Source organism: Xiphophorus hellerii, chromosome 17 (genome assembly GCF_003331165.1).
Source record: "Xiphophorus hellerii strain 12219 chromosome 17, Xiphophorus_hellerii-4.1, whole genome shotgun sequence".
NCBI classification, from domain to species: domain Eukaryota; kingdom Metazoa; phylum Chordata; class Actinopteri; order Cyprinodontiformes; family Poeciliidae; genus Xiphophorus; species Xiphophorus hellerii.
Genome location: NC_045688.1, coordinates 11,920,087 through 11,940,685, shown reverse-complemented (window position 1 = coordinate 11,940,685; position 20,599 = coordinate 11,920,087). Strand labels below are relative to the sequence as shown.

General features: G+C 41.0%; 1 protein-coding gene across 15 annotated transcripts in view; it reads left to right on the top strand.

Annotated features, from left to right (window-relative positions):
• The first annotated feature begins 2,431 nt into the window (after window positions 1-2,431).
• nrcama (neuronal cell adhesion molecule a) overlaps window positions 2,432-20,599 on the top strand; it is a 53,833-nt gene continuing 35,665 nt past the window's right edge. For 10 of the 15 annotated variants that reach the window (XM_032588951.1, XM_032588941.1, XM_032588952.1 and 7 more), the window contains exon 1: window positions 2,433-2,627. The gene's annotated coding sequence lies outside the window, so the exon portion shown is untranslated. Of the gene's footprint in view, window positions 2,628-20,599 lie in introns of all 15 variants that reach the window. The other 5 variants (XM_032588950.1, XM_032588944.1, XM_032588946.1 and 2 more) reach the window with 2 other exon arrangements.

Here is a 20,599-nt window from a genome sequence, read left to right as displayed (position 1 = left end):
GATGGTGCTTAAAGTTGTGAAATCTTTAAGTCTGTCACCAAGTTTTCTCAGAGTTTTTGAAACCAAAATGCCAAAACTCTGGTACATGCAACAAAAATAAATTTTCTTCGCTCATATCACCGCGTCATTAGTCGCTTGTTGTGGCAGGACCTGTCTGTCTCTTTCCCACCTCCTCCACAAGCCGGGTTGGATTGCGTGGTCCGGTGGCGTTCCCTAGCAACTGTTGTAGCTCCGTCTTATTTACAATATTGTCGATGTACCCACGCTTGCCTATAATTGTCCCGGATCTGGCAGAAACAGAGCAAGAAGCCGGTCTGCTGTGTTTGTTTGTTGGTTGTTTTATTGCTACAAGTGAAATGTTGTCATGCGCGAAAGGATGTGATAGGCTTACAATCTCCTCATCCAGTAGGAGTTGTGTGATCTTGTGTTATTATGGATGTGTGTTATTTTGAAATGCATGATGGGATGATCACCGTCTTTCACTGTTTAATCTTCTTGCACACTGAACTTTTTCACATTTTGTCCCAACAAATATCCTTTCTTTCTTGCAAACATAATTTAAGTCTTGACATGAATTCATTTTTATCGAAGCCACTTCTGAACACATCTCCACATTCTAGGTTGCAGCTGATTGGCTCCCGCAAATAAACCTTACTGAGCTCTGACACCTGATGAGCAAATGCAAAACATTCTTTGTAGTTTCCAGTCTTTCGTCCGAGTCCTGCCGGCATAAGGTATGTGATAAAGGCCCAGATGCACCAACGACGGGAAGACTAGAGACTGCTTCACGTCGGCGTTTATCAAATCAAGTCAAGATGGCTGCCGTGTAAACAACAGCAGTAGGGGAGCTTCAGTCTGGTGAGTGTCAAAGCAACATGGGCTCATCCTGATTTATCTTTTGTCTTTGTTTAAACAGGCCAGCTCCTAATAGAAACTCTGGAGTGGATCCAATGAGTGTTAAACGGCTGTGAGAGTCGACGTTTTGTCTTTCAAGTGATTTACTTTCTGAGCTTCATGCAACGTCTGCTTAAGGCGTGGGTAAGTTGAGAGCGCTCCCTTCGGAGAGCACTGTAGCACAGGGATGGTATGTCTGCCAGGAAAACACGGGGGGCCGCCTTCACGTCTCCTCTCTGAGCGGAAACATTTACACAGTGGTGTGGCCCTCCGCGCGTCCCTGCCAGCCTGTTAGTCCGGGGACACACCTGGACACACAGACGCATCCTATTTGGCTGTCGTCAAAGGTGCCTGTGCCCACTGGTGTAAAGCCTGGACGTTTATGGAGTCTTGTCCCCCAACAGTAAGGTAGTGTTGAAAGATAAACTAAGGTAACACTCCGTGGAGCTGTCGTCTGTTTAGTAGAAAGTCTCAAACCAGAGTTATTTTGTTATCCTGCGTGCAGTTGACACTTTTTGTACCCAGTGACTTGATTCCATCTCTTATAAACTCACATTGCTCCAAAAATTAAGTCTGAGATCCTTCAGCCTACATAAGCGTCACCTTTAGCACATTTTCACACATTACGCTCTTATGGTTAATTCTCCAATTTGTCCATATAAAATAACTTATTGCTTGAGAGAGGCGCTCAGCCAATGTCTGAGTACTATTGAGAGAGGTAGCTGTTGGTGGAATGTGCTGTTTAGAGGAATCCTCTGCTATTTAAAATGTGAATTACATTGGTGAGAGATGGGTGGGGGGGGGATGGAAACCATTTCACAGTGTTATGCCCCATTTTGGACTCATCCAATCCTGGCGCTGTCATTTAAACAATTCTAAGCAGAAAACTGTGTGGCAGTCTGGTGGTTCTGATTTTAATGTTGTCAATCTATTGTAGAGCGGTTTAGACATTCACACACCACTGTTGACAGTGATAACATAGCTACTAACAAAGTTATTCAAGAATTAAAAATGACAAAGACAAAGAGTGAATGAAGTTGCTCCCAACCTGTGAAATTTTGCTTAGGTCCTTCCTTGTACAATCTTGGATTAACTCCACTCTTTTGGAAGTTTCTTGTTTCCAATATTTATCTCAAGTTTTGCACTTCCCATTTACGCCGCTCATTACCAGAGGGGCGCTGTAGGGGCGGTTTATTTATTCTCTGAAGACAAGATCTGTCACTGGGATGTTATTCTGATATACAGGTTTCTGTTGGAACAAACGTTTTCCCGATAGTCATCTTTAGCTGCGTATAGTGAAATTTAAACTTTAAGTAATAATAAAAAGTCGCTTTATTTTACAATCAAAGAGAATGTGAAAGATAATAAAATATAAATGAATACACCGAAATAATTTATTTCACAAAATTTGATCCTGGCATTAATAATACAAAACAGAAATCTTAAAAATGTCAAAGAATGACACACAGGAGAGCGGTGGTGTTTTTCGCAAAAGAGTGCGGCCTCCCAAACATAGATCGTCTCCTCAGCTGCTGCTGATGACAGCGGCGGGGGAAGCTGGTGAAAATACACAGCTTGCTGTTGCAGCGGCTGGGCTGAGGGGGGACGGACGCACCAGCAGGGGCACGCTCCCTCCAAAGACACACACACACACACACACCTCATCGTTTCCAGCAGCATCAAGGCACACTCGCTGAAAGAAAAGGGAAACTGCAACCGGACTGCAGAAAACGGTAAGTGAGGACATGCGATTATCTCTCTTTTTTTTTTTTTTCTTCCCACTCCTCAAAAAATGATGGCTTTATTTCCCATTGTTTTGATGATTATTCTAAAATATATATATATATATATATATATATATATATTGCTGGTAGTCATTCAAGTCATTCTTTGGATGCGGCATCCTCACTATCGTAATTATGACCAAGAACGACGCCAGGTGCGAGTGATTGAGGAACGGGAGGTCGCGTGTGCGTGTTTTTAACGTGGATCCCGCAGAGCACCAGAGGCTGAGAGACCGTCGCGGCCGCTGCGCCGCACGCACGGCATCTTGAGGAGCTGCCATCAAAGGCGAGCGGAGGGAGGGAAGGCAGTGTGCTGTGGCTTCGCTCCCCCCGCCCCAACCCGCCGGTGGTGCGGCAGGATTTGTGTTGCCTACTGCCGGCCGGTGCAGGAAGGCCCCGCAGAAGCTGAGCGGATGGTCGGGCGAAGCCAGCTGGAAGCCCCGCTCCTCCTCCTCCTCCTCCTCCTCCGAGTTTCCTTTTTGTATTTGGGCTTAAAGAAAGACAACAAAGGCCTTGTTTTAATTCATCACGCTTTCAGAATCGCATCTAATCCCTGATCTGGTCCATATATTTTTTTTTTTAAGCGCGTAGAAAATGTAATTCGTTGCCACGAACTGGCTAATTTGACCGATGTTGACAGTCGGCACAATTGAAAATTGACCCCAGATTTCAAAACAAGCGTGAAATTTGTCAGATGCATGACATGGCAAATCAGAGAAGTGACGCTCGGAGATTGCATATTGGAACATTTTCCTCTCTCACGCTGGCTGTACGTGTCGCACAATAAACAGTCGCAGCGAGTGTTGCTCAGTGACAGAGTGGATGCAAACAGCAACTGGGTCTCCACTCGTTTCTTTATGTCAGATGATGATAGTTTGACGGGCTTAGCTCTCAGTGTTGAGATATTTTAGGCACATATTGGTCACTTACTGGGATCCAAATGTAGAACCTGGATAGAGAAGGAAGGGTGGCTAAATGATTGGAAAACATATTGATAGATGAACAGAATATCTAGCTGTCTGTTTGTGCTATGGTAGAGAAGTTCATTTACTCTCTAAGCTGGACAAAAAATAAATAGTATTGGAAAGAAATCCATCATTAGATACTAATCTGGAAAATCTGGTTTGCCAAAACTCACCTTCTATGTGACTACTGCAGTGTTGCTGATTTAGCTCCATGACAAATCATCTACAGAACAAATGGGCTCCTACCATGACATGGTACATGTGGTGTGTGTGTGTGTGTCTGAGTGTTGGTGCTGCCGGCCATTGCTTCCACCTCTGTGGAGTTCTTCTCACAGCAGGAGATCGGACGACGCGGGTTCAGTCTCCTCTGACAGCCACCCCTCCACCCACCACCCCATCCCAACCACCAGGCTGTCACAGCAGAGTCGGCCCGGAGCCATTACTCACGGCAGATGTGGCGTCACCATCCCAGCTCTGCTCTGCTTTCGTCCACGGCTCATTAGACGGGAAGCCGAGTGGATGAGGGTTTATGGTTGGCTTGGGCGCGTTCCTCATTCTGTTTGCCGTACCTGTACGCGATGGCACAATCCAAAGACGTAGGCGATGCATGAATATCCTTTCGGTCTCTTCGGGTGTAGGGAAATATAACATTTTATTGGCTCTGTGGAGGCTGCATGAGAAAACGAAAACAAACAAATCTTTGGCTAAGATTTTCCACAGCAAGGAAGCTAACGTGAAGCCCTGGTGCCACATCGCCTTAGATATCTCTTCTGGCAATTTCTTTTTATTTCTACAAGTTCCCATATTTGTCATCCTGCAATCAGATGTACAAATATAACAAGTCTAATATAAATACCTGCCTTTTTTTAAGCAAGTGTCTACAAACCTTTGCTATGACTATCACTTGCTGTTTAACAGCACTGTTTATGAGTTATTCACATTATTCTGAGCATTATTTCTAAATACCTACTTTAGATCACGAACATCAACGCTTTATTCAGAGTTTATGATTGTCCCGAAGTGGTCAACTAAGTATTAGCTTCCGACAGGGTAAACTAACATCTTAAAAGATGCTAGCTGTCATTTTTTAAATGGTTTTCACGAACAATTTCATAAACAAATTGTTTAAATATTAGTACAAGATCTGGTACTGTGTCCTTTTCCACTAATATTTATTTAAATGTGTTTAATGCAAAGACAAATGTGGAAGTGACTGTTATGTCATTCATTTTAATGCTCCAATTTCAATGCAAGCAAGATTAAAATTGAGATTTATGCTCTCATAGCCTGTTTTACCTAAGGCAATACCCAAACAAGGAAACAATGCCGCCTATTAATTCATCCCCAGAGGCTATTTAGTTTATTTTCGTCATAAGTAGCCATAAGGAATGTGTTGCAGGCGCTGATGGTAATGAACTCTTAAATCTTAAGACATGAAAGCAACATGAAAAACAAAATACAGCAAAAAATAAATAAATACACCAATCACTGTAAGGTTTTTGGACATCTTATCCAATCTGCAGCCCAATAATCGTAATTAGCATCATACATCCCCCTGAACACTTTGGGTTAATAGCCCCCTGCAGCGATAATGCTGAGTTCCTGGAGGTGGGAGGAGCATAACCAGCCTCGGTGCCTTGCGACACGCAGCGGAGCGTGTTTGGATGGCTGTTTTCATTACATCGTTGCGACGCATTAAATTGGCGAGTCTGACTGAAGATTGATGAATTGGAAAATGGGGATGAAAGCTAAGACTGATGGTTGATTTGAAAGAAAGCAGCTGCTGTTGTTGGTACTGTTTTCTCCACAGGACAGATGGTTGTTTTTTTTATTGATGCTTTTTAGTTCTTTTTTAAAAGGATGTTATTACTATTGAAAGAGATTCAGTTTTGCATGATGGTGTCATGTTTACCTGGGTATTTTTCCTGCATCTGTAGGCTATTCACTGTTTGTTCAGTGTACACAATTTAAAGCCATGTAGCTGTGCTAGAAAAAAACCTGATATGGACTATAGATGATTAGAATAAATTAAACATCCTAAACCGCCGGGAGACATATAAGCACATTTAATTTACTGAGTTTTGCACATGTGGTTAAAGCAATGATGCGGTAAATGTGCCCTAAAGGTCACGGAACAAAATTGTCTCGCCGTCAGAAAGAAACGCCAGCAGAAGGTTTGAGTCTGCCAATAAGGAGCTGGTGTTGATCAGGTGGGCAGCAGACGGGAAAGTGGAAAAGTCGTCAGACTGGTTATGGTCGTCCCAGTGCAGGACGTGTGTCCGGTTTACATCGGCTGATTTGATTTCGTGTTTTGAAAGGCATACAGGCGGCGGTGCAGTTTAGGTGGCTTGGCTGCAGTTATCTGTGTAGCACAGCTGGTTATTGCTGAAGTTAAAGCTTTTAGCATCAAACATTTACCATATGTTAGGCTTTAAAATCAACCGTTTTCAAGAAAATAAGACATGGAATAGATATACAAGATGGCCTAAAGAGATGAAAAGGTCAGTCTTCCAAAACTGAATGGACGCGTGCACATAAAATGATCAAAAAAAACATTTTAATTGAATTTATGGTAGTTGAGTAGATGCAATGTGGTGCATATCCATTCTATGTACAATCAAACTGTACTCTAAACTTTTTAAAAGTTTTAAGTTCGGCTCGCATTGAATACTGAAGAGGTTTTTATCATTTTTTCACTTGCCCCAAAAAAAACCCAAACAGGACTTGGAAGAATGAAAAACTCAGTAAAAACAAGGCTAAGCTTGCTTGATTAGTCACAGACAAACAGACAAGACTTTTCTCTTAGCTTGACCCTGGTGCATGCTTCAACCAATGAGAAGCAAGCTACAAGCTATCAGGCGAAGTCATCAAGTTGTCTGGCCGGAGAGTCGTTGAGCAAACTTGTAAATGTCTGTTAGAATCCACAAAAAAATGTCTGCTCGGCTGAATTCTTCGCTGGGGCGACCAGCAAAAATCCTTAAGGACAACAGTCGAGCTCTCCCAACTGACTCAGAGCTTGACACAACATATCAATCCTGCAGACTGAGATTATCTTGTTCCATCTCTACCAGCCTAAACAACTAGTCTTCAGAGCAGCAAAGCGAAAGAGGTCTTTAAGACAATTGTTGACCGTCTGAAGTCCTGAATCAGACGGTCAAATATAAGAATGTCTTTCAAATGAGGACTGACCTTTACTCGTCGGATATTTTGATTGTTTATGAACCAGATGAAGCATGGAAAGTTGCTGAAAATGACAAAATGATCAAAAAGACGCGTACTATCAAAATTTAACCAAAAAAAAAAAAAAATCAACATTCAATGTAAACAGGCTGTTACTATTGCAAATACTAAACAGTATCTGAGGAAAACAAAGCAAAGTGACATCAAAAATTTGGCCACAATATAATTTATTCTTTCAAATATACCTTTATTCCAGTGGGCTTGTTTACTCCATTCGTCACATACGGCACTTAAACCAAACTTAGCAGCAAATAAAGGAGAAGGAGAGAGAGGGTTAAAATTTCTGCGGCGGGCGTTTAGCTCGTCGTTTTCTCGCCTTACGCATAATATCATTCTGCCAGCACCGCAGTCTTTGTCGCAGCTTTAAAATCATTAGCACAGATTTGGGTCACTGGGATCCTTAAGGAGTTCCTCTCATCACTCTAAAAAGCCCAGCCGGTTTCAGACTGTCGTGTTGGAACCATTCTGCCTCAGCCGTTATTGGGGAAAAATGGTTTTACTGTAAAATGTTAAATCTATTAGCCCTTGTAGTTTTGTACTTTATGTAACAGAGCCACATAACGTGGCTCGTAACTGTGCATTTGTGTTAATAAAATACACTTAATAGCTCATTAAGTAGTAGTATTAGTAGTATTCGAATGAGACTGAATACTTTTCGGACTCGTATATTAAAAAAATAAGTATTTAATTTTATGTAAAGTTTTAAATACCTCTGTCGTGCCATTATAAAATGTGGAAATCGCTGCACAGTGTAAGCCATATTATCTGTATAAAATGAGCTCCTAGTCTTATTTGCTAGAGGAATACACTTTGGTGAGTCTCTGCTTGTCATCAAGAAATGGTAAGTATATTATCTCCAATTGATGGCGGTCCTCACAGGTTCTCAGCCCTGCTTGCCTGACTCCCCCCAGGGGAGGCTGCTCTGAGGCCACTCTGTCTTCACTGACGGTCCTTTTCTTGAACTGAAAGAATGTCTTTGTGGGAGAAGATAAGCACACAGACGCGGCGGACGAAGAACAGGAGCGGATGTCGCCGTGCAGAGGCCGTCCGTCTTGCTAAAGATGAGTCTTGTCTGCTTTGTAAAGCAATTAAGGAAAGTCAGGAAAGGGACATCTGCGCTCATAAAAACCTTCCCACATTAGCAGGAAAAGTCCTTAACTTTGAATTTAACTGGAGCTGAAACGGCTGCCGGATAACGGGGACAACAGAAATCCCTTGATTTGTCTCCACAGCAATACGCTTAATCAAACAGCTGATGAGGACAGAAAGTTTGAGGATCGTTTTTTATGGCTTTATTTTATTGCGGGGTACACAGATCTACTGTAAGATATTTATCCTTACTCAGCATGATTTGACGCAGCTGGATTGCTGCCACGGTATACTCCAGTGGCATTTCCCCTCAGTGATAAAGTCATACCATGCCAGTCTAGCTGCTGCGTCTTCTCTGTCACTTTTACCCTTGGAACTGATGAGGTGGTTGTTTTGTGGCGTTACTCACCTTGGCTTTTGGCTACATGACACAATGCTTCCCAGTTTGCTGTCTTAGCATCTGAGCTCACTGCAGTTCAGCTAAAGACGTGAGTCAGCTGAAGTCCGTGAGCGCTCCTTTGCAGGTTTGGCCTTCAAAGTTAACTTAATTTCCTGGCTTGGTGATTTCTAGTTAATGCACTTTTATCAAGAACAGTTTTTCCCTTTTTTGTGACTCTCAGTGGGTGTATGTGATCAAACGGAGCAGCAGATTGTGATTGGGCCATTTTCTACTTCATTAGCTGCTGGTTCTGCTAGCGCTCCAAGGCATCTTTGTTTATTTTTTTTTCTGCAGGAAGCAGACAATCCGTCTTTCTAATCTGATTCCTCAAAGTTCAACTCTGAAACGCTGAAATCAGGCCATCGGAATCATTTCAAACTCAGAGTAAATGCAGATGTAGTTTTTAAATAGGTTTTATTTAATTAATAAAGGGGTTAAATGCGCCTAAACCAATATTGAATATTCCCACCAAGCCACTGATTGAGCCACCTCTGGCATCAACACGGTCATCGGCCACTCGTGGCAAATGGCAATGAGTCTTTTACATCTCTGTGGAGGAAGATTGGAGGAATTTTCTTCTTTTGCTTGTTGTAAAAATTCAATCTTGTTCTAATTTGACTGAAAACATATTGCATGTTCCTAAGATGTTTCGGAAACTGCCGATTTTAAGGTTTGTGACTATGAGATTGAAAAGGCTTTGCGTGTTAGAGGCGTATTGTTTTAAACTTTTAAATATTTGCTCTAACTTTAGGTATGGATAATTTATCATGAGTATTTGCCTCGTTAGCGACATTGGGGCTGACTTATGAACATCGACAGACATGTTCCTAAAGCAGGGGCCACGTTACACAATGTTTTGCCCGATTTTTCCCGCAAGTCCCTATCAGGGAAAGTCCGTGTCAGTCTGCGTTAGTCATGGTCAGTCTGCAGGGTGAGCGGGTCACAGTCAAACAAACATCTTTGAATTTTTTCGAGGCAGATGTGGAAAATGTCAAAAGTGAAAAAGAGAAGTTGGGACATAGCAACAGCTGGTAGCCAACTTTATTTTTAGACTTTTTTTTGTGATTATACAACAGTTGCCTGTTTTGAATTGCCTTACCTAATGTAAAGAGTGACTGATTCTCTTTATCCCATTATATTTAAACCCAGACAAATAGGAAGTCATGGACTACTGAACTAAAGGGATAGGAACTATTGGTTTTAAAGCATTGATTTTTGCCAAATAATTTTTTTAGCTTGCTATTTTTTCCCCCCCGTACTAATTAAATGTCCGTGAATTAAAAGTAGGATTTTTTCCTCAAATTTTTGTCAGTGTGAGATATCTCTACTACAAAGAGCATAACGTTAACTTAAGGCTTTATACAAACATAATGAAAACATAGTTGTTGTTTTTTTTTTCTCCAGCTGACATCCAGCACAAGATTATTAAATCCTAGTAAATTTACAATTTCACAAATTACAATTACTCAGACACCTGGGAGGCTTCATGCGTTTCATTATAGCGACTGTTTCCAAAACCTTCTTTTCTCTGCTCTCCTCCACACCATTTTCCCACCATATGCACACCACTGGAATTGACTCTCATCCCACTCTATTTCTCCTCCACTCTCCGGTCTCATCCATGACTCACAAAGCCCATTTAACCTTCACCCAGCTAAATGCAAGCCAACACTTCTTTTCTACCCTCTGGCTGAAAGCACCCCGGTATCCACTTTTCGTCCTTCCCGATACTTTGTACGCACCGTGCCTCGCCGTGCAGCCGCCTTTATTATGTCCCTTTTGTACACTTGATATTTCAACAGGCAGCGGTATTGTCGTTGGGTATGAAAATATGCGGTATACATAACGCATAGCTCTAGCTGCCCTTGTAGGACCTGTTTTTGTCTAGGAAATAACCGAGCACAAAGAAGAAACGAGAGTAAAATTCAGGAAACTCCTGTGCTTTGTTACACATCCGCTCCAGCCGATGATCCGTTTCAGCTATAGGATATATGTTACCTGTGAGATATTTGCTCTACAAAAGGCCCATTAAAACAAAGGAGAGCAGCTAACTTTTCGAAATGGGTATCGCATGCTTTTTTTTTTCTCATGGTGTCTTCCTCTGTATACACACACAAGCTATCAAGTGACCAAGGGTGTGTCCTAGAAGCATCGGTTCAGATTAACCAGCTTGTCTTTTGGTCGAAAATGACGCTGCACTTATTCACTTTTGTTCGATATTTTCTGCTCTTCCCCCTCAGAGATGCGCCGTTTGAAAACTTGACAGATGTGTCCCGTTGATGAGGCTGTGAAAGAAAAATGAATCAAATCTTCAGAAAAAAATAACACTTTAGAGTATAAATGACTTTATGAAACACTTGACAGATTCTGAAAATGGCTAACCTGGAGTCTTTTTCCTCTTTGCGTTGGCTTTACCTGGTGGCACTTTGGTGTTTTGCTGATCAGGAAAAATATCAGATTTTTCACTTTCTGATGGACTTTTCTACCGGTCACGTTGGTCAAGTCGAAAATCTTCCTCTTCCCAGTCATCAACTGATTTCACTGTAGGTTTCTTTTGAGCAAGAAGAAACACACAAGTGAAATTAATTTACACTGAATGCTTGCATCATTGCATTTTTTCAGACTTTATTTTGTGGCTCTAACTTGATGCCACTAAATGTAACTTTTGGTTAAATTTAGTGGCACCTTGTTAGGCTATTAGGGAAACATGTAATGATGTCCACAAATAGTGGTGAAGCTATTTCTGCTTATGGTAGTTGTAGTTTCTTAATGACTTTACCACTTATCACCTCTGTTGGTCCTAAAGCCTTTATGTTGCATTAAACAACAATTATCCTTAGGTTTATTACAGGCATAGGCCGCCTGGATCCATGGTACTTAAAGAATTTGTTTACACTCATAGCTGTTATTTGCAATTTATATATATATTAGATAGATACAACTTAGCAATATGTTCTGCAGTTTTTGCTGCTCATCCAGTGATTTTCACGGTCGCCTCGCTTTATTCAGCAGCCATGGTTCTTCCAGCCGTCGGACGAGGTTCTTCTTTAAAATATTAATATTTCTGGCCATGTTCCATAACGACGCTTACAATGTTGCCCAGAAGCATTGCTTCTCTTTTTGATGAATCGTTGCCAAACAGCTAAGGAGTCTCCGCACAGATAAATTATTGATTGCCTTTGTTTTCTTTTTTATAAGATTTTGACATCTTCCATTTACGAGGCTGCATCTCCATAAAACTGCCGATTCAGGTTACAATCAGAATTTTGATCTATTTTGTGTTTGTTGGTGACCAGTATGTCATAATTCGAAGCTTCCTCACACTCTGTGCTTAACGAGAAGGTATTTGGGACAGCGATTGATAAGTAGGATCAGGTATCAGACATCCAATAAAGTGGCAGGACTTTAGGTTTTATTGACACTAAGATAATTGACTTTAGGATTAGAATCAGGAACCGTGGGGCTTTAGTGTAGCCGAATGTAGAATCGCTGGTTTTACACAGTTAAATGATCCCCTGTGAGCTCCGTCGCACAGGCGGTCTCTGTGGGTTTGCTCGGCTTATCCTCGTCAGCCCAAACCGCTCGCAACTCAGACCTTTTGTTTCCACCAGCCGCAAGCAGAAGGATTCGGTTGTGACCAGAACCGAATGAATTTCATGCTTTGGACCTCTTTTCGCACGCAAGTTGAGCCAGAACTCCTGAGGTTATGATGTTTTTTAATTTTTTTTTTTTTTTTTTACACGCACATCATGCAGGGATTTAAAGCTAAGAAAGAATATTTTATAAATATTCCTCGTAATTAAGCACACAAAAAGAAATTGTGGATATACTGTATTTACACAGTAGGTCCCCAATTTAAAGGGGCTTTTGCTTTGCTTTGAGCTGCCCACTTTAGCGCAGGCAGCATCCGTCTGTGTCTGAAGTACCAAATCGCTGACTGGGGCCTTTGTGTAGAGGCGGCTGCAGCCTCTCTGGTAGAGAGTCCATCCTGTCTGGCTGCCCCCCAAGCTCAGCACCGTATTCCAGCCCTGAATATCCCTGGGTCTGTGCAGGCACGTCTGATGAGAGATGAAGTGATAGTCGCTCAGGTTCGCCGCTTCGGTTGGTCTACTGCGGCGCATAGCTGAGCTCTGAATCTGGGTGAAATCCTCTTTCGCATTTGCATCTGTTGCCAAAGATAAGCTGCAATTATATGAGCTGTGACTGAAACCTGAGCGCTTGCATTTTTTATTTTTTTTTCGGTAACACTTTATTTGACGGGTTGTGAATAAGACTGTCATGGCACCGTCATGAACATGACATAACACCTGTCATGACTGTTGTCATAAAGTGTCATTCGGTAAATCATGACACTTTCAATACAAAGTTGACATTATTCAAAATGTCTTTGTTATGACAACTTGACATTAACCAAGAAATCATGATCTGACGTAAATTTGTTATAAAAGTATTACTGATTAAACTTTAGCTTTAATAACATAAAGCTACATCATTTTTAAGTGCTATGATTTACCGAATGACACTTTATGGCAACAGTCATAAACATTCATGAAGACTTACTCATGTTCATGACAGGTTGTTATGTCATGTTTATGATGGTGTTATGACAGTCTTATTCACAACCCGTCAAATAAAATGTTACCTTTGTTTACTTGCTGTAGGATACAGTAGAAGGAGAACCTGACTGGCGGGTTTACAGTCACCGGAAAAATATTTGCAGACGTTTCGGTGACGTAGAATAACTTTTATCGGTTCCGTATACAGTATAATTTTAGAGAACAAAAGGGCAGAAAAGTCCGTACAGCCGACCGTATGTCAGATTGTGAGCTTTGTCAGACACAGTTGGGTGTGTGCCAAGGCAGCAGATGTCCTGTGCAACGCTGGCTGATTTTCTATGCCAGCACCAGAACGCAATACTGTTAGAACAAAGATAATTGAGAAAATTCTTCAAAAATATCAAATCTACTATAGCAAATGTTGCTACTCCTCAGCTTCCATCACTTTTACATTTGTTTTCATTGCGTTTTCTTGTGTGGGTGAATTTTGAAAGTCGCAAACAAAAGATTTTGAAAGTTCTGTGAGGAAAATTTTTGCCCTGTCAGTGGCTGACGCTAAACAAGATTGTTTCTGAACACTCTGGGTTGCATTTTATCAACTAGAAAAGCTTTGTCTTCGCCTGCAAAAAAAGCTCTGGGGAAAATTTGTCAGCCATTAAAAAAAATAAATAAATAAAAAGAAAAGCCCAAAGTTGATAGTCAGGCTTTCTGCTAAGATCTTCAGTCACTGAAATCCCACATTTGCAAGAAACAAACCTGAGCAACAGTGAAAACGGCACAGATTTGAGATACGTGTAGAATAATTTATTACTTTATTATCACTGTTGAAGCTACATAATGAACAAGCAATGACTAGATCGTCTCTTCTGTTTATCTTATTTCACTGCAACATGTCGACCCTGCGCTTCATCCAGTTGTGAGTTTTAGGAATGTTTTACCAACATGTCAAAACCAAAGCGATAGAAACATCTGTGTTGTCAGTGGAAACGGGAATTTGGTCTTGCTATGCTGCAGACCTGCGACTCTGCAGAACAACGTGGCGGACTGGTTGCTTTTGTTTTGTGCGCTGCATTTGACTGCAGGTCAGTGTAGTTGGAGAATTTGTTTAATGGAAATCAGGGCAAAGAAAACAAGCAAATTAAGGGGGTTTATTTGTCTGCACTGCACCGAGTTCTCAGCACAATGATCCTCCACTCTAAGAGGAAGAGGAGAACGATCCCTGAACCGCGAGGCCAAACAAAAGGGTTGCATCGTTCCCCTTTTATTTTGCTGCTCAGGTGGAGCCGTGACTCACGGCGCTCTGGAGCGTCATTATGTTCGCTTTTGTCACCGTAATGAACGTTGTCATTTTGACAAAGCTCGGGGCTACGGTGAGCGGCAGCTGGGATTTAATTGACCACAAAACAAACACGACACTTAAATAAATTTGAAAGCACGAACGCGGAGAACGATTCAGTTTGAACACAAACCCAATACGGAGAATAATGCCTCCGATTAAACCGAGTTCTGCTTTGTCTGTTGGTAGCATCAAGTCCCTTTACAGTCCAGTGTGCCACAAACTAGAAGGCAGCAGACGGTAATTTGTTGCCTTTGTGTCTGGCATGCGCCTTTAAAAAAAATTACACCAATTCTGTACACACACACACAGTCGTCATAATCATCTGATTGTCTCCATAATTATGGCATGCCCCTGATTCTCTTGTATTGTCTGGCCCCAAAGAGGGAAAAAAATGGACACAGAAAATGACTGGAGGCCATTAAAAAGTTAGGTTGGCACAGCAAAAAAAAAAAATAAAATAAAAATAAATTTAAAAAATCTATTATATATTTATTGACAATAACTACTTTAAAAGGCAAAGTCAGCATGATATTCTAAAAATAGACACCTTCTGAGAGTCTTCTACCTGATCTGACACCAGGAAGAGAGCTGGTAGCTGGGACTTTGTGATAAAACTTCAATCAGGGCTTCAATCCTCAGTTGAACCATTTAAAAGAAATGATCTTTTTCATGTGAGTCTCGCTTCCTTGCAGCTACACTGCCAGACAGAATGTGGGTGTCAGTCTGCACCCAGATATCTTTTGTGTCGGCTCCTCATCACAGCTCCACGACTGTGAGAACGAGATTTATTTAAAAAAATTTTTTTTTTTTTTACATCAGTCCTAAATTAATGGGATCACGCCAGTGGAGAAATCCCTCTCCACTGGCGTTGCTAATATTAGCAGGCCTCAATCTCCTTCCCTCTTTCTGCCTTTTGTCTTTGTGAGCTGGAAGACATGCGGTCAATATTAGACATCTTCCGCACGTCCTACAGGTCCATTCAGATCAACGTTTGCTTTCCTTTGTTCGCCGAGCTTTTGTTCCTCATTTCCACTGTCCTGCTTCTCATTTACCTCCACTCCCATTCCTCAACATCTGTGTCCGTCTTTGCTTTCCCTTGCAGCCTGTAAGGTTGCTGTCTGAGATGAGATGGTTTTAGTATCACCGTGGTGATATGTTGTGACCGTTTCGTTCCCTTTTCCTTCTTTCTTCAATAGTAAGAAGCGAATAGTTTTTTGTGCTACAGTGAGTTACTAATAGGAACTGGCTGAAGGCAGAAATATTCAACACAATCTTACCGATTTTATAAAACAAATAAGAGCTATAAATATTCCCATTGCTGATAAAATATTACATTAGATTGAATACTATGTTTATTTCCTCTGCTTTTGTTCAATATTTGTACTTTAAAATCATCAAATGTCAAATTTAGCAGTTTTATTATTGCTAGTAGTTTCACTCTTCTATCTAGTTTTATCCGTTGTGCATTTAACAATGATTCATTAGCTCACTCCTCACTCCTGCTCCGGCTCACTCCTGATGAGACACAAAATTAGACAATGACGTGTGTTTAAGACATTTTTTTAATTAAGTTTAGACTGCCTACAATAATAAATGTGTCACAATCCTCTAAAGCGTTGTGGTAATCTTTTTCAATCAGTGTGTTTTTTTTTTTTCTTCTCCCAACAAACAATTGTGTCATTATCTCTTAAGTTTCCCTCCAGATATCAACTCTTGGTTCCCCCATTACCCTTAACTGTTGCCTCTTGATTGCATTATGCATTAAGGAAACGGCTGACTTGTAATGACTTTACTGTCCTATTAAATCTAGTCACTTAAGTTTATTGATATAGCCATCGTTTTCCAAACAAATGGCATCTGAAGGCACTTTGAAAAAAAAAAAAAGAAAATCCAACTCATTTCTTTTTTTTTACACAAACACTCAGTGAACATAGAAACAGATTGGATTCAGTGACACGCAATTCACTTCGATCTTAAATGTATTAAAGGAAATCCAATTCCGTTCATAATTCCAACTGGTAAAAAAAAAAAACAACAAAAAAGTTGCTTAAAAGTTATTTATATTGACGGCAACGCTTCGTCCTTCTAAGCAAGCCAGTTGCAAGAGTGTGTAGATAATCGCATTGAGTCAAAGATTCTGCAGGGCTCCCTCATACTGAGGAAGAATGTGGAAATTAGCAACTCCCTTTTAACAGGAAGAAACCTCCAGCAGAACCGGGCTCAGCGAGAGTGACCGGTCTGATTTGGTCCTTAAAGTCTTTCACTCGTTACTGTTTGTGCTGGGAGGATGGCTGGGATCAAAGCTTCCACTGAAGTGGCTAAATAATACAGAAAACGAACTCCACAAGTTGTTACCTGCAGCATGACGTAAGTCACTTAAAAACAATAAAATAATGAGTTTTTGTTGTGCACTGCAGCACAGGTAGTTGCTGCAGGAATCTAGTTTGCTAATTAATGACGCGACCTTTTGAAGCCTTTAATATTAATACATTTTTATTCTTCCTGTGGCGACTCGTGTGGTGTGAATAATTAAAACTATGGGATTTTATGAAAGGCTTTATTGCAGGCATATTTTTCACAATAATAGTTCCAGTTTTATCCTTTGACTTTTGAATACTTACCTGCTGTTAATATTTTCTATTTCTTCCACTGGTGACGACTGAATGCATGTCACCAGTGGACATGCACCAGTGAATTCTCCATCACTACTTCGTCTCGGTGTAAAATGTGGATTGGCAGCTGGTGACCAGTTGGGCGGTTGGACGGCAGCCTGGGAATAATGTAATAACCTCATTGCTAAGATCCGTTTATAACCATATGTCAATTCATAAACTCTTGTTTATAGGCCTCGTTTATACTAATATTACTGCGAGCAATCTAAAAGGCAACCGAGCATAACCGTTTCATCATCATTATAATTACATGTATTTGTGTAAGACATTTCAGCAACAAAAAATTCAAAGTGCTTTATGAGATAAAAATGTCTGTTAGGCTTTAACATTTGTGCCACCTGATGTAAGTTAATGCCGATTCTAACTCGTCGCTCTACTTTGTGCCCGCTGTTGGTTTCCTTGAGAAAAGCGTTTTTGGAAAAACAGATCCCCTGAAAAGTCCCCAGCATGAATGATGTGTCTTTTTGCATCTCTTCCCTATTGCTAAAGCTTGCCACACTTAGAGAAGTCGCACAAAATACTACAGCGATAACACTACGCCACGCATGCGCTCTGTCTGCATTGGCGATTTACTCGTCTTTGCATGCGGGACGCCTGAAACTGACACCGTAACTAATGTTTGCTTAATTAGGCTAACAATTACTTCATGTTCGAGGACACTTCTGAGATCATTTTGTACCAACAAGATCAACTGACCTCAGAACAGGAAAAAACTTCATTGTTTTAGCAAAAGTAATGTAACCCACACAACACTCATTTTCACCAGATGAAAAACAGTTTGACAGCAGTGTTACGACTCCTTTTCTGCCCAAGTTTTCTTATTTACCTTATAGGCTGTCAACAAGGAAGTCAAATGTCTTGAGTAGGGCTAGATATTTGTGTTAAATTGGATTTTATAGCCTTGAGGGACATTCGCTCCAACACATTCTGCAGAAATCTGCAAATTAGCATAGAAATAAAACTCAGTGGCAGGCCTCTTACTCACTGCCACTGATCTAATGGAGTCAAGTCTCCTATGGTAAAGTCTTTTTATGCACTCATGGATATCCGCATAGGTCATCTTTTTAGGTCAGATTGCATTTTCTTTTGTCTTGCTGTTCTTCCGGAGCCTCTCTCACTCCCATTTTATCAAAATGCTTCCTACTGTTCTTCAATCTCGCTCTTATATTTCCTGCTTCACATCCTCTGCGTGACACTCTTGATATCTATATTGTGGACTCTGGCTGAAACGGCGAGGAAGGGAGGAATGACTCTTTAACCTCTGGAGGAGCACAAAGAAAGCTTCGAGGAGGCAGTAAATCTTCATGATTAAACCACGGCTCTCTCAGTCTGCTCCTGTTTGCGTGGGGCCGGTCCATGCGAGTGTCCTTCGGAGAATGCTCCCAGACTGTTGAAATAAAAAATTTAAAAAACTCTGTGCGTAGTTATGACAACCAGTCTACCCCGTGTTTCTCCATGTGAAACGCACATACGTGTGAACACATACAGTAACGGAAAGGATGGGTTTTGAACTTTTTCACTGAGTCTTTGAGAGCCAGAACTTGTTTGTGGTATTTTTTCAGCTCTATTACATCCGCAGACGCTGATTTGTACTAGTTTATACTGCAAGTTTCACCAGTGTGATCGTCAGGGGCTGTGATCTGGAGGATTAGTGAAAGTGGTAGAGATAATGATAATTGTGTAAGTACTATTTTAAATTACCATGTGACAATCTTTTTTTTTAATTGTTCATTTTAAGTCCAATTCAACAATTGAAAGCAAAATATAGTTCCAACAGCTTTTAGCATGTCGTAACCAATAAACAAATTTTACCTAAAAGCTTCCCTGGCTGCTTGACAAACCATTAAACCATCAAACACTTCTAAATGACCACTATCAGGAATGTGGGATTTCTCGATAGAAATCTAACCAGAATTAGAATAAAACTACGAAAACAATTAACTAAAGTCTTCTCGGCTTAAAAACCGTCCATGCTTCTTGTTTTTTTTGGCTGCTATCCATAACCCTTGTCAACACATAGCTTCGGCTTCCTGGACATGCCACCATCTGCACCCGTCAGCGAGGAAACGGGTTCCTGACCCGACACTAAAACTGAAATTTAAAGATTAGTCTGAACTGATTTTATCTGAATAAACTCAAAGTAAAACCCGCTGTGTAAATATTTGAACGGCAACATCCCCACATTCTGCTGCTAATGAAATGTATTAAATAAAAATGATTTCAGTTTCATAAGTAGTTGACTAAATATTGCCCCTACCTCCTTCATATGCCTTGCAGTAAATACTGATAAACTGGATTATAGCAAATAATGGTTATCAAAAGGTACTAGATAATTGCAACAATTGTATTTGTTGGCGAGAAAGGAACATTTATCTGGAACATTATCTACATTTAATGTGATTTGAAAGCGTAGTTAAATTACAGCGCTTCATTGCGGTACTGTCAGCCTTGTCACAAGCTGTTAAAATCAAACCTCTCCTACTGAATTTCATTGACCATTTAAACGTTGTTTTACAGCCAGCCGTTACCGTTGCACACATTGTTGTATCTGCTTTTGGATTCTCTTTTCGCATGCCGAACTGCTGTCCAAAACGCAACAATCATGATTCCTGTGCCCAAGGGACCAATCTATCTAAATTTGCAAATAGCGCCGGCATGGCTGCCGTCTTTAAAGAGATCATTTGTCATTTTGTGTAACTGGAGAAGCATGTAGCCAGATGTTTATAGGCACAGACTACACACACAGAATAATGAATGACCAAGCCCCTCACCAGAGCCTCTTCATGGACAGATGGCACGTCTGAAGTTGAACCAAACAACATTCAGAGTCTTACTGGCAGCCAAGATTTCACCTCTGTGTTCTGCTGCCCACCCTGCGGTGAAAAGTCTTTTTTATGTTTTCCTATGCCTTGACACGATCAAGCAGTCACAAATATCACATTAGTATGTCTTGACGCAAAAGAAACAGCCTGGTATTTCTTCTGCTTCCTGCTGTTTGCACTCCGGGTCAGCTGATGTGCGGCTCTCCAGCGAGACTCTGGCTGATTTCGTGGCAGCCTGGGCTCTCTAAGCGATGCCAAGACGTTCGGTACTCAGACAGATGGCGCTCGCTTTCGCTGTGTTGAGTTGTAAGGCTCCAGTTTCATAAATGGCAAACAGAAACGTGCAACTTATGCAAATTCTCCTACCAGTTTAGCCAATAGTGACTTCAAAACAATCACACGCTGCAGACAATAAAGGCCTATTTATTTATATAGGTCTCAACTTCAGCCTTATTTTGCAATCCACCCATTCCAGGGCTGGAGCCAGAAGTTCAAGTGCTAAAAAAGAAAACTGGTAGAAGGCTAAAAATGAAATAAATCCCCCATAAAGCACTGTAAACACATTACATAGCTGTCCTTGAAGTGTTGGGTAAATTAAAACACATATTTCTTGATGCAGATTGCCTAGAGTTAAATAGCTTCACTGTCTGCAGATTATGTAGATTTTAAGTAAATGTTTCTAAGATCATACGAAAGATTTAAGGGATAGACAGTAAGAGTATGGATTAGATGCGTTTTTCAGGCAGGTGCTTCTGTCTTCTCAGGGCGGAGGCTTCTACCCCCAGGCATTAGGGGGCAC